The following is a 13,083-nucleotide window of genomic DNA, read 5'->3' as shown; positions in this document are numbered from 1 at the left end:
CAATAAGTGGAAAGTTAAAATCACCTACTATCAGAACCTTATATTCCTTGCAACTGTCTGCTATCTCTCTATGAATTTGTTCCTCTAAATCCCACTGACTATTGGGAGGTCTATAATATAGTCCCATTAATGTGGTCAGCCCTTTCTTGTTCCTCAGTTCCACCCATATTGCCTCAGTAGACAAGCCCTCCAGTATGTCCTCTCTGAGCACTGCCGTGACATTTTCCCTGATGAGTAATGCCACCCCTCTCCCTTTAATACCTCCCTCCCTCTCTATCATGTCTAAAACATTGGAACCCCGGAACATTGAGCTGCCAGTCCTGCTCCTCCTGCAACTAAGTTTCATTAATGGCTACAACATCATAATTCCACATGCCGATCCATGCTCTAAGTTCATCTGCCTTACCTACAGTACTCCTCGCATTGAAACAGATGCAACTCAGATCATTAGTCCCATCATGCTCATCAACCAGTTGATTTCTGTCTCTGCTTGTAGGCTTAACATCTACTTTCCCCACAGCCCCTCCACTTGCTGCCCTGCCACTCTGGTTCCCACCCCCCTGTAACTCCAGTTTAAACTCCTCCCCACTCACGAGCAGCACTAGCAAATCTTCTCGCAAGGATATTGGTCCCCCTCCAGTTCAGGTGTAAAGCATCCCATTTGTACAGGTCCCACCTGCACTGGAAGAGAGCCCAATGATCCAAAAATCTGAAGCCACCCCTCCCCTCCTGCACTATCTCATTTGCCACCTGTTAAACTGGACCATCTTCCTATTTCTTGCCTCACTAGCACTTGGCATGGGAGGCGATCCTGTGATCACCACCATGGAGGTCCTGTCTTTTAACTCAGCACCTAACTCCCTGAACTCACATTGCAGGACCTCGTCAACCTTCCTGCCTTCGTCATGGGTACTGATGTGGACCACGATTTCTGGCTGCTCACCCTCATCTCCCTTTGGAGCTCAAAAGTCCATCTGGAACTCTTGTGCAGATCTGACAGAGTGCGGCTCTGTTAGAAATGTAGTCCTTTTATTGAGTTGTTAAACAGAGGTTCTGTTCGACCAGCTTGAATTCTGACACAAAATCCTAGTTTGCTATGTTTCCCTTTGTAAACCTAGGTACACACTGATGGAAAAACCTACCATTGTTCATCAATGCAAGTTTCACAGCTGGTTCCCTGATGAGGATATTGTAAGAATACTGATGGGAGATTTTAATCCAGTGATATCAGAGAATTCCACAATCAGTAGGGTCAGGTTGAAGGTGCTGGGCAAGAAATTCAACATTTTTAGATTCGAAGCAATGGAATTGTTTGTCGTGTGGGCTGTTACAGTGTGTCAGGTGCGAGGAACAAAGATGCAGAACAGTCCTGACAGAGGATCACCCATGAGCTGGAATCAGGGAGTGAAAATGTGGAGCTGGGAATGTCCAAAAGAATTTACCGAACACCTGCAGAGGAAGCCACCAACAATACATTATGTGCCTCCCATCAATTGAAGACAATCAAGGTCAGCTCAAACATTGGTACTGCAGCAAGCTGGTTATGTAGAAGGCAAGATGTGGACCAAGAATACATGAAACACTTTGCATATAGATGGAGAAAACATTTGGTAATTACCAAGGGAGATTCTCCGGGTTACCAGGGGTTGCCAGTGGAGACAGGGGTCCTAGTTACCCATGAGTGGTGATAGGTTTGTGTGCCTTTAATTAGGGACATCAACTGCACTGAGTCACTGGAGATGAAGAACTGTGGTCTGAATCAAGGGACAATAAGTGCATTGTACCTGAAACTGACTGGGAGGAGAGGGTTGGAGAGGTGGGGGGTGGTGGTGAAGTTTGGCCTGAGTGTTGCGGCAAAGACATTGCAACTTAATTGTCTGTGCTGATGTGGTGCCGAGTTCTTAGACATCTGTTTGTAAACGTCCTGATCCAAACTGGATGCCTTGTAGCAGTATTGTGCTTCTCTGTGAAAGTGATTTGAAGAGCCTGGAGACTGTGCTGTTACCTCAAGTTTGGATGTACTGTTGACAGCTCAGTGCACTGTGGCCAAGATACGACAAGGAAGGCTGAGCACTATGTTGGCTGAGACACATGCACTAATGACCATCCAGAAAGGGAAGATCAGAGATTATTGAAAAGAATCAGACTAACAAAGGAAAGGTTAATTGATAAAATAATTTAACTTCTGTAGCAGTATATTTCTTTATTTTGGGAAAAAAGCAGTGCACTCTATTGTGTGTGTGCGTGTGTGTGCGTGTGTGTGTGTATACCTTTGAGAACAGCATCTATCACACGAGTCAATTGTTCTTACCTACCTGAATCAGCCATTGCTCTTCACTGAGTGTTGTTCACCCTCAGTGAAGGACCTTTGGTTAGCAGTGTTGTCCTCTTTACTTGCCTTACTAAACACAACGTAGAGCAGAACCAATGGGTGCTACAAGATGCAACCTGTTCCATCCTCCATTGGCCCATCACTTTTCAAAAAACTGCTCATCAAACCACGTTGCAATAATGTGCTCCTGAGAACACATCTGGAGATACAAATCTACACATCTGGCTTTTCAGCAACTAGGTTAGAGGGTTGAATAATAATTCAGCTAAAAGAAAGCAATAAGACTTTAATTATGTCAGATTACACTGAATCCCATTTCTATGTATGTTTGTAAACTCAGCTGTGGAATATTGCACTGTAAACATTTTGGGATGTCCTGGTGCAGGGAAAGGCTCTACTTCAGGGCAAGTTCCTTCCGTTCGACCATTAGCAAGCTTGGGTTTAACTGGTCCAGCTCCATCAGTGTGACAACAGCAGCTGCAAGTATCATGGGTATTCAGCACCCTTCAAATACCTCTCAGTCATGAGAATGTCAGATCAAAACCTTCTGCTGGACTTGGCCCAGTCGTTGGTGTTTTTGACTCCTGGGTGTAATGCTTGCTTCTTGATAAGATGTTGCAGTCTCATCTGCCTGTTCATGAGGCAGAAAAAAATCCATCGAGCTATTCAAGTGAAAGCAAAGAGTTCTCCTCTTGACCTCAATGATATTTATCTAAGTGTGCCACAGTTTCTCATTGTAAAGCATCCTCAAGTCTTATTCCCCCCTCATTTCCTGTATGAAGAAAGTTAAATCACACTGCACAACATCAGTGAGCTACTTCATCTGAGGGGGAGATAAAGAATCCACTCATGTTTTTAATGTCATCATCATTATTGCTAATGCAACGCCATTTCTTCATTTGCAAACAACGTCCTTCGTTCAATCGCTCTAAGGGTCATTGTATATTTGTGAATTTTAGTCACATGCCAACCCTGAGAAAAGTAACAGCTCCTTGAAGTCTCCAATCACATGCAGGTCATACATACAACAAAAATAAACTAATTTTCTCACTCACACCATTCCAGACTTCTACATTGTGCCATTTCATGGAAAAGTGATCCACATTATTCCAGCTGGTCACTTGCAGTGACTGAGTCCTGCTGCGTATTTCATACAGAATATGGTTGGTGTATTTGCAAGATGTTCAAGGAGAAGACCAAATGGATGAAAAAAAAATCACTCAGATGTTGTACACATAAAGTGGCAGACAGGAGAATTATTATGAAGATCTAAACAGAAAGACACCTTGAGGGATGTCGCTATTGTGTTGCTTTTGATTTCTTCTCCATTGAGTTAATAGTTTAACAACAATAGACTTTTTTAAAGAATAATCAATAATTGTATGTAAAATAGAATGAATAATGAATATTTGATCTTGTCATAAAACTACATTTCCATTGATGTTACCAGGGAATCTTCATTTTGCCTAATGATCCAAGATGTGAGAAACTAATTCGAGTCTCTGCAAAAGACAGTGGTGAAGTCATCAATCTCATTGACACTGGGCACTCTGCTTTATTTTGTCTGGTTGCTCGCAACGGAATTCTGTCTGAAGTTGGCTCAGCAGCTCCGACGTGATCCAAATCAAGAACTTTAGTTCACTTTGGATGTGTAACACAATTAACATTTCAAAACATACTGTATTATCTGCATAGAGCTTTTGTTTGACCATAGGATAAGAAAGAATTCATGTGTATAAATGCTTCTTACTTCAGTGATCGGTATTTCTGAAAGCATCAACAAAAGCTATTTGGGAGCATTCCCCTATTCCACAAAAGCTATTTGGGAGCATTCCCCTATTCCACCGACGTACCTAAAACTTACCTTTGTTTATCTCGTGAACCAGGTGACTGAGATACTCCAGATCCCCAGCAGAACGAAGAGCAGCCAGTGCCCCACGCTCCATATTATGTGAGCGAGCAAAGGGGAAGACACAACATCAGTGGGACCAGACGAGAGAGCATTGTGTTTGAAATATTAGTGTTGAACTGAGGGAGGGAGGACAACCTGTGATCATCAGTTACAGTCCTAATAACTGAGGGGAGGCAAATTGAGGAACTTGTTCTTATTTACCATCAACAAATAAAAACAGTGTGATGTAAATCCGGCACCATTTCCATTCTGCTGAGATACATTCCAAAATTGTACATGCTTTTTATGTTTTTGCCTCAATTATGAAATAATATTTAGGGATAGAAATTTATCTTTGGGTTTCTGGTATTAGACTGTATAACAGCAAGAATCCCAGTTCCGAAAAATCAGTTTGATTGAAGTCAACACATGCACATGCATTCAGCACAAGCAAATCAAAAAGTAGCTCTCCCCTCCCCAATTATCTCTCATACGGAAGCAGTGCTAATCAAGACTCCAGCAATGAGAACCTCATAGAAACATTTTGAATGTTAAAAGGCCTGGACAGTGTAGATGTGGCAAAGTTGTTTCCCATGGTAGGGGAGTCTAGTACAAGAGGGCACGACTTCAGGATTGAAGGGCACCCATTCAGAACAGAGATGCGGAGAAATTTCTTTAGCCAGAGAGTGGTGAATCTGTGGAATTTGTTGCCATGGGCAGCTGTGGAGGCAAAGTCATTGGGTGTATTTAAGGCAGAGATTGAAAGGTATCTGAGTAGCCAGGGCATCAAAGGTTATGGCGAGAAGGCGGGGTAATGGGGCTAAATGGGAGAATGGATCAGCTCATGATAGAATGGAGGAGCAGACTCGATGGGCCGAATGGCCGACTTCTGCTGCTTTGTCTTATTCTACTTTTCAGCGAAACTCGATTGAGAGGTTTACCTTATATCTGTATTCAATTTAGTTGTAAGAGACTCACAAAAATATTCAAGTCCTGTTGAAACAAAGAAACAAAATTCAGTTTCAAGTGCCTTTCACTTGCAGTCGAGCAAGAGAGCACAACTGTCAGACTGCAACTCTTGCCTTGAGTAAAGGGTTGATTGGTTTCATGGACGTGGTGACGTTTCTTCAGTATAACTGACTGTCTTTTGCAGCAAACGAGAAATACTGCTAACACCTGACTGTTGGCCACAATTTGCTGTCAATTTTTGCTTCCTTCCCATTTCTGAGCACTGGTGATGCAAAGATGCCGCTGGTGCAGATACATTGATCAGATTGGTGGAACTGCAAACCCAATGTCATCCTGTGTAAACATAAGGGGAAGTTACTGCCAAGGAGCCGACCTCTGTCAGCACTGGGAGATCAGGTTCTGGGGCCCAGCACCCATTGGAGGGGGGACACAGCTGTGCATTGAGTGCACGGGGGGAAGTTGAACTAGGTAAATTGTCGGTATTACTGAACAATGCAGACTGTGTTCTCAATGAAAAGAACATTTATTTTAACATAATGGAGAAACAAATGTCTCACCGGCATATGAAGCAGTCGCCCACTGCCACTGCCTCCCTGCCCCTGGGACTGACATTCTGAGGGTGAAGAGGTGACAAGAAATTTTAACACTTCAGTAAGCACTCAGCATTTGGAAAAAAAAGTGGATGATCAGAAAATATTTGTGAGGTATAACCTTCTTCTCATCTCAGACTGAAACAGCTCCTCTTATCTGGACACTTCTGCTTTTCCAGACGTTCCATTGAGAGGAAACTCTCTCCCAACTCGAACTCCATCCACCTCCCACAGAACCTCGTGGGCATCAGGGAGGTCGCTCTCCTTCTAAACCTCAGGCAGTGTGGGCCAATCCTACCCCTCCCTCTGGGTGCCGAATTTCTGAGCGTGTAATGTTGACAAGAAACCTCAAGAACTGGCAGAGCGTATCACAAAATCCTGACAGCAGTTTTCTGTGTTTCAGTATTCTGAATGTGTTGTTGTTGGGAGTCATTCCACATTCCTAGTTAGCACTCAGGATATTTGAATAAAGGGTCTGTTCGGTAATTATTTATTTCAGAATATAAGAAGTAATTTGTGCTGCACCCCCATTCTCCTCTCAGACCTATAATTTACCTGACATTACTCCTGTTCTTGATCATCCAGACTGAGGAAACATCTACTCGGTCAGTCCCTGTAGGCATCAGTGAGGACCTCTCTTCTGGACTCCATCTTTCCTCACTGGACAAACACATCCCAAACATTAAACTTGTGATTCTGCTCTACTTCTCCTCCAAGGAACATATCTCCTTCCTTAAGTATGGAGACCAATGTGCACACACCACTCCAGATTTGATGTCATCAATGCTTTGTACAATGGAGTCAAGACTCCATTTCTCTTCCACACCAATTCTCTTGCATCAAAGTCTAGGGGACCTTTTGTCTTCCTCGATGCTTGCAGTACCTGTGTAAATATTCTGTATTTTGAGATCCAACACACCAAGATAACTCTGTCCACCACTGAATATTTCAGTGCTAAGAAAGTGAAGCATACTTTCATTGGAGTAAAGCAGTCAGATAGATCTCATTTCCAGATCATTTGTGTGTGAAATTTCACCAGTCTCTTCCCAGTGTGACAATTTAAAAAAAACTGCAGATGCTGAAAATCTGAAACAAAAATCGAAAATGCTGGAAAAACTCAGCAAGTCGGTGAGAATCTGTGGAAAGAGAAACAGTCAACATTTCCAGTCTGTGACCTCCGTCAGAACATTCTAATGAACTGACATAGACCTAGAACATAAACTGTTTCTCCTTCCACAGATGCCGCCTAAGTTGCTGACTTTTTCCAGCATTTTCTGTTTCTTTTTCAGGCTGTCCTGCTGATACATTTCCATAACAGGGGCACATCAAATGACATAATTCCCTGTGTCTCACTCCTTTTAGAGAATTACCAGGGAAAATAGGCCACATTCTTCCAAGGAGTGACCATGATCAGTCACTCCCGGAGAAATTAGGATTTACAATGGAATGGTTTTACAATGTTTGGCACCAAAGCAAAATATTTGTCAATCAAGTCCATACTAGCTCCAATACAACAAATCTTGTCAGTCCTGTTCCCTCACACCCACCCACCTCCCCCCGCCCCCACCCCCACTGCCTCTTACCAGGGCACAGACTACATGCCTTCCATGTTCTGACCATTAGCCAATCCACTATCCATGATGAAACATTATCAACCCAAAACTCTCCTGTTGGTCTGTTCACCTCCCTTGACACCTCATGTGCTTTTTAAAATCCAGATACACTAAATCCACTGTTTCAATCATATCTACCCTGTTAGTTAAACTTCTAATATACCCTGGTTGTGGGGTCTGGAATCTGGGGTCACAGTGTCAGGATTCAAGGTAAGATAATTTAGACAAAGATGAGGAAAAAAACGTGATGTGCCGAGCAGGCTGTGGAGACCAAATCAAAGAATATGTTTAAGAAAGCGATACAGAGATTTCTAGACAGAAAAGGCATCAATTGGGCAAGAGCAGGAATATCATATTGAGGATTAGTCATAGATTAATGATTCATTGAACAAGCTCAAAAGACCCACCTCAGGGATCAGTCACTCCCTCCCCCACCCTGCCTTTTCCTTCTCCTACTTTACTGTCCCTCTATGTTCCATGTTTCTCTCCTCATGTCTAGTATTGACCACCCCAGGTTCCATTGTAGCTCAGTCCTTCTACACTCTTTCCTGGTGCCTCTCTGAACTAGGACACATTAGTTGGATGATGTATCTCTCAATACCACTTACTAGAAGTAGAACTGTTGGTTTATACACAGCCTATCAGAATCCACTTTAATTGCCTAAGATTACTGAAACTGATCCAAACTTGATAACTTCAAAGGTCTCCAGCAGATCACCTCTGTTCTGAGTTTCTCTGCTTGTAACTAAAGCTGCTTATCCTAAGTGCCATTTTAACTCAACCCCTTCACACTCTCTTCTGGACATCTTCTCCAAACGAGGCATCACCAGCTGCAAACTGTGTTTCAAAATGTAATGTGAACCAAACAGACTTTACACCCATAGAGTTTCAGCCAATCATGATCTAGCTTAATTATGTGCCGCTACTAATTTACACAAGGTCCTGCCAAGATAAATGGATTTCAATAGCTAAGTTCATACGCATTGATGGATCCAAATAGAATGAACTTGTCTGGAAGAGATCGCCTCCAACTACATTGATGAAGCTTGAAACACACCAATGGATACCTCCAAAATGCACAGAAACTCATGACCATCTCCGGCAAAGAGAAGAACCCAGCTACAGGGCCTTAAGAAAAAAATAATCGTCTGAATTGTATATTGAAAATAACACTTACCAGTGCCATTGATTTCTGTCACATAATCTCGATTCCCTGCTCTGTTGAAGACGGTCACATTAATAATTTCACTGGATTTTGCTCCACGATTATTTGAGGCTGTGCAGTAATATTGATGGTGTCGGTGTTCGAAGGATTGACAATGTAGATCCAGTTGACTGGAGTCCGAGACGTTTGAATCCACAGACGGGGTCTTTTCATACCATGTATACGGAATGGGAAAGGATCCCTGGACAGACTCACAGGACACTGACACTGAGCCCCCGAGACGTGAGACATGTGCTGGTGACAGAAATCCAAGCACAGGAACAGACACGGGTTCTGTGGGAAAGGATCAAACATTCACACACTGAGTGAACATAAAGGCAGAACGCTGTCAGATATCGGTTACGTGCTTTGTGGTTCTTGGGAGCGAGTGTAATTATGTTTGGATTCAGTGACCTGTAGCAGGAAGGGAACCCTTGATCTGAGGCAGTGAGGGAGGGTGTGAGCCTGGGAAGCCAAGCCCGGGAAGGTGCAGGTCACCCAGAATTTAATGGCGGGACCTCATGTGAATTAATTAGGGGTTTCCCACCGGGAGTGGGCCGGATGGAGAGGCTGGCTGCCGGGCGGTGGATGGTCAGTGGATGCTGGGGGTGGGGGCTCGAAGCGCATTGACGGGGAGAGAGGGAGGGAGAGAGACCGCGGTGTGGGGGAGGGAGTGACTGATCCCTGAGGTGGCGTCGGGGAGCGGGCTGGCCTGCTCCGGGAGGAGTGAACGCAGCCTGTTGAGCTCTGGGGATTGATTCCCTTTTATTGATTTTCGAGGCATTTAGTCCATGAGCAACACTTGTTTCTCACACAACAATCTGTTGGAGGACTTGATGCAGGATTTCAACCTGAATCATGGACAATTCCTTTATCCCCATAGATCTTCTCGACCCGTTAATTTCCTGCAGTGGATTGTTTGCTGGTCCAGATTCCAGCATCTGCAGCCTCTTGTGTCCCCAGCTGTTTCTCACTGATCTGTTATTGTCGGATTATTAGATTTAGTCTGAATGTAAACCTCTGACAGGGTGACATTTGCTGCAGTTCAGAGGCTGGAAAATGTGCTGAGTATCCCACTTGAAATCGGTGGCCAGTCAGAGGGACAGACCCCGCACTGGGTGAGAGCAACATGAGTGGGGTTTCCCGACCCCTGCCCGCTCCCCGCAGGACTCTGCACTGCTGCGGAGCCTCGGGATATCGGTGCTGCCCTGACCCTTTCCAGAGAAAACACAGATCAGACATTTCAGTAGAGACATGAAGTCAATCGCTGAGAAACGTACAGTCAGATACCTGTAGATGTAAGCGAAACATTGGACCAAGGCCAGGTGTTGTAATCCCACAGCTGTACCATCCTGTATCTCCAGAGTGAAGATCCTCCACAGCAACAGTAAATATTCCCCGTGCCGGGTTATCTGTGATTGACACTCTTCCTCTCCGTCCGTGTTGTCCGTTTGTCGCCACTAAAACTTTACAGTAGCGAGACCGCCCAAGGCACCAATACTTTGTGTGTGAGCGGTACGTTGCTGCATAGCGACATTTGATTGTGATCGCTCTTCCCAGAACTCCTCTTACATTTATATCTGCCCGCAATGCACCTGAAACTGAGGGGGAAAGTTCTTCAGAATCTGGATAGTAAAAAATAAGTTAATACAGATACATTTTAATAAGAGCTGTCACTGTGTACAAAGGAATCTGCCCGCTCCATCTATTAGTACATTGAGTTCCACCTTGGTCTTGTTCCAAAGCTCTTCACAACCAACGTTCAGTTTTGATCAGTCACTACTTTCAGTTCGCCCGTGTGATCTTCCTTATCCCTCTGTAGGGTCCAGGCCATAAGATCTCAGCTGCCCTTCCAGTGCAGTGCTGAGGGAGTGCTGCACTGTCAGAGGCGCTCATTGTCAATGAGATGTGTGGAGGACCCGCCTGATCTCCAACAATATCCCTGGAACTATCAGAAACTTTTTAGATTTCTGCGGAGGTGACCTATAGCATCAGTGTTACCAACCTGCACAGTGTAATTTCTCCTTCTTGTACCAGTTTAATGTGCTGGAAGACAATAATTGCAGTTCACCAGGATATATCCCATTACTTCACAGCCAATTATTTCGGTCTGAAGTGCAGTTGGTGCTGTTAATTATTCCAGTGCTCTCTCCCCTGTACATATTGGGATCACTTCCCACTCCAGAGACTTAATCAGAAACCCTCGGCTGACCGGCCGGTGCAGTCCCGACGGAGTGCAGCAGTGTTGGTTGTGCTGCCTTTTATTCATGCCAGAGCCACGTAGAGTTTCCATGGTGGTGTGTCATTCGGAGTGCTCCCGGGTGTGCTGGGCCAAGTTCATCCTTCAACCAACACTGGGCCGGATCGGGATTCCACGGTTCACTCCTGTCACCGCCTCGTTTCAGGTCGCAAAGTAGGAGGATCGGTGGAGTCTCTTGGTGATCGTTGAAGCGCCGACTGTCCAACCGACTGCTCACCAGTGAAGACGATACTTAACTGGACCCTCGCTGGAGAAGCAGGGGTTCTTTGTCCGGGAGGCAGGAGGCTGAACCTCCCAGCCCGAGCAAACTGTGGGCAGTCTCTCCTTGTAGTGATTCCAGGAATTTGAGGCGAAGCTTGATTCTGAGTGAGGAGAGGCTGCAGAATGAGGGAGACCCTGGGAAGGAACACTGCCCAGTCTTGGAGAGTGAGGAGGAGTTGGGGGACAAAGGAGGATCAGATGGATAAGAGCAGTGCTTCTGCTAATGTACATCAACAAAGAAGTATTTTACATGAACCTCATACAATAACAAAATAAAATCCAATTAATTACCTTGAGGCAATTGAATTTACAAGTTCAGGGTAGAGTGAGATTAGGAAATTAATGTGGCTGGTTACAAATCAATTTGTTCATTCAAGGAAAGGTACTAGAATTAATCAATATTTCCATTCCTTCAGTAATTCATGGAAAATAATCTGACATTGAAGAGAGTGGTGGAGTCATGGTTAAGCTGTTCATCTAGTATCATGAGGGCCAGACTAGTGATTTGGAGATATGTAGACAAACCATGTCTACAAACACGGGAGTTGAAATTCAATTAATTAATTTATTCTGGAATTGAAAGTTTATTGTTAGTGATGATAATAAAACAATTCATTGTCAAAATCTACCTGATTCAAGATCAGCCTTCAGGGAAGGAAATCTATCAGCCCTGCCCAGTCTGTTTATGTGTGACCCCAGACCAACTAACATGCCTGACTACTAAACGACCCTCTGAAATGGCCCAGTAGGACGTGAGCTCAAGAAATTAAATGTTGGCCTTGGCAGTGACCTCTACACTCTGTGAGAGCGCTGCAGACCAACCCTCAGTCCAATTGGAACAGGAACATGAAACATATTATGAAATAGAGTTTAAATAACAGACACAGTTGTAAACATGAGACCAAGTACTTTCCAGAGATCAATTTGACAGCTGCCTTTAAAGAGAACTGGAGAGCAGTAAAACAAGAACTTTTTTTGTGAAAAAAGAGGGTGTCCTTACCCTTTGACCATGTTACATTTAAACTTCTTCAGTTAAATGTCCCTTTATATTCATTCACATTTAGTAATAAAAATTAAGATATGTTAGTGAAGAGGTTTGCATTTCAGGGAGGCAGAGAAAAAGAGATCACAAGATCACACCCCAATACTGTTCAGTTATATTTATCAAGTATTTTGTACCTTTACATGTCCACACATATTTTACCATCTCTGCTTGGAAGAAGTACATAAGACTCAAACTAACACTGATTATCAGAATGTCCAGCGCTGGCTGTCACTCACCGGGCAGGGAACAGATGAGAAGAATTGGAATCCACATTGTTTTGTTCACAGAGACCAGGCCAAAATGCTGTCAGTTGCTCAACGATTCGTCCTTGGAGCTAAATAGCTGTCTAATTGAAATGCTGTGTCAAATATAAATGAGGAAGAAGGCAGAAGGAAGCCTGGTCATGAAACCACAGTGAGCCACTTATAAAGGCTGGTCTCTATGAGTCTAAAGTTTACTCAGTTAATTTAGTACAGCCAGTAGACTATTTTTATGCACCAATGGATGGAAGTGGTGAAAGGTATAGAATAAAAATGTTAACAGGACTGTTCATGACAAACTAATTGAAATGCTTATGATGAATTGTGAGGTGAGCAGGGAAAGATTTTAACAAATTGCTGAGGTTGACTGGAAATTTCAGTCTTTCACTCTCAACAATATCTTCACCAGAAGGACTGCAGTGGTTCAAGAAGCCAGTTTACCAGTGTTTCTCAATTGGGGATGGACTATAAGTGCCAGCCTTGCACCATGGAAAATGACTTAATACATTCTGCTTTGTGTACTAAAACTCTCAAATCACATTACCTTGTATTTGACCACCTTTCCCAATTTCCCTTTTATGATGATCTTCGACCTGAAGTGTTAACTTTTTCTCTTTCCACAGATGCTGCCTGACCTGCTGAGTTTTGCCAGAATTTG

The 13,083-nt window shown here is 43.8% G+C and overlaps 1 pseudogene; it reads right to left on the bottom strand.

The window, feature by feature from the left end:
* LOC127581026 (Fc receptor-like protein 5) overlaps positions 1–12,438 on the bottom strand; it is a 94,527-nt pseudogene extending 82,089 nt beyond the window's left edge.
* Positions 12,439–13,083: the final 645 nt, after the last annotated feature.

This window comes from Pristis pectinata, chromosome 20 (genome assembly GCF_009764475.1).
Source record: "Pristis pectinata isolate sPriPec2 chromosome 20, sPriPec2.1.pri, whole genome shotgun sequence".
Lineage (NCBI taxonomy): Eukaryota > Metazoa > Chordata > Chondrichthyes > Rhinopristiformes > Pristidae > Pristis > Pristis pectinata.
Note: the sequence above shows the minus strand (reverse complement) of the source record. Positions and strands in the feature narration are given on the sequence as shown.